Raw genomic sequence first — 2,030 nt, forward strand, 5'->3', positions numbered from 1 at the left:
CTGGACTGGCTCTTGTGCGGGTGGCACATAAAATACACCATTTTGAACGTGGCCGTTGCCAGTACCCACCTGACTGGCCTTCGTGCCGGTGGCACATAAAAGCACCCACTACACTCTCGGAGTGGTTGGCGTTAGGAAGGGCATCCAGCTGTAGAAACTCTGCCAAATCAGATTGGAGCCTGGTGTTGCCATCTGGTTTCACCAGTCCTCAGTCAAATCGTCCAACCCATGCTAGCATGGAAAGCGGACGTTAAACGATGATGATGATGATCATCATCATCATTGAAGTCTCAAAGCTATGAAATAATGTGTGATTAACTGAAGACAATGGGAATAAATAAGCATTACATGTGACAGAATAACTTGAATGCTAAAGGGTTATATCCACAGACATGCAAGAAGTAAATAGACACCTTCAATTTTCGAAATCTTTCATTTGATATTAATTGGTTGAAGGAGAGGTTTTCTTTTAGCTGCTCGTCCATAACACCCAAGCTTATGCAAATATGTAACACACGTTCTTGGACTAACTTTTAGTTGTTTTGCAATGTCAGAAGCCTTCGAACGGGGGTTCGCTTTCCACAATTCTCTTCAAACAGCGAAGCTTCCTTTCCGAGGGCCCAGGTCGGCCGGCGGCCGGAACGAGAGTCTTGTTGATTCATTAACTTGGCTTCTTAATTGCACTATGATCCAGAGGTATGGGTGTTAGTAATGATGGTGGTTGTTGCCGTAATGGTTATATCAATATTATTCATTGTATTGGTTATGATGATGATGATGATGACTGAATGACTGACCTCTGACCTTTCTGTCACTGTTTTCCTTCCATCAGCTGGTGACCCATACTGCGTTTGAGACTGCAATCTGGCCAGTTCTCCAGAAAGATCTATCCTTGGGTTGGACTGATGTCACACCAGAGAGACTCGAGGTCCTCCTGATCTGTAAACAACACCTTCCTGTGAGTATAACGACACATGGCTGTGTGGTGGCTTTCATTCTTTCTCCATTCGTTAAGGTTATACCTGAATGCTTGTTTAATAGATGACGTAAATCTTTTACTTGTTTTTAGTCATTTGATTGCAGCCATGTTGGGGCACCACCTTAAAGGTGGCAGAATTGTTAGCACACCAGGCGAAATGCTTAGCGGTATTTCGTCTGCCGCTACGTTCTGAGTTCAAATTCCGCCGAGGTAGACTTTGCCTTTCATCCTTTCGGGGGTCGATAAATTAAGTACCATTTACGCACTGGGGTCGATGTAATCGACTTAACCCCTTTGTCTGTCCTTGTTTGCCCCCTATGTGTGTAGCCCCTTGTGGGCAATAAAGAAGTAAGAAATAGGTAACTTTATATTTTCCTGTTTCTTTCATAAAGTTAAATATAATAGATTGAATTATTTTAACTAATTAAATTAATAAAGTTTAATTAATTTACTTAATACTAATTAACTGTTTTAATTGTGTAAGTAATTAATATTTTTGCAGGACAAAATTGACAAGGCGTTCCTCAAGAAAAGCTGGTCAAATAAGAAGATAATTGGTGAAAAAACTTATAAACAGTTATTGTCAGTCCTTCAGGTGAGGATGTGGTGGCATTGATTATATTCTGCTTGGATGTGTGTGTCTAAACTTCTGAATAAAATATACACACACACACACACAAGGTGGCGAGCTGGCAGAAACGTTAGCACGCCGGGCGAGGTGCTTAGCGGTATTTCGTCTGCCGCTACGTTCTGAGTTCAAATTCCGCCGAGGTCGACTTTGCCTTTCATCCTTTCAGGGTCGATTAAATAAGTACCAGTTACGTACTGGGGTCGATATAATCGACTTAATCCGTTTGTCTGTCCTTGTTTGTCCCCTCTGTGTGTAGCCCCTTGTGGGTAGTAAAGAAATAACACACACACACATATATATATATACAGTGTCTGCTTGTTATTTTAGGATTCCACTCGGGGCCATCCCCTCATCCACAACGTTAATAAACTCCTACTTCAAGAGCTGCCCCTTGATTTGGTTGGAGACTTCTGGAGGGAA

The sequence above is a fragment of the Octopus bimaculoides genome, chromosome 30, assembly GCF_001194135.2.
Source record: "Octopus bimaculoides isolate UCB-OBI-ISO-001 chromosome 30, ASM119413v2, whole genome shotgun sequence".
Classification (NCBI taxonomy): domain Eukaryota; kingdom Metazoa; phylum Mollusca; class Cephalopoda; order Octopoda; family Octopodidae; genus Octopus; species Octopus bimaculoides.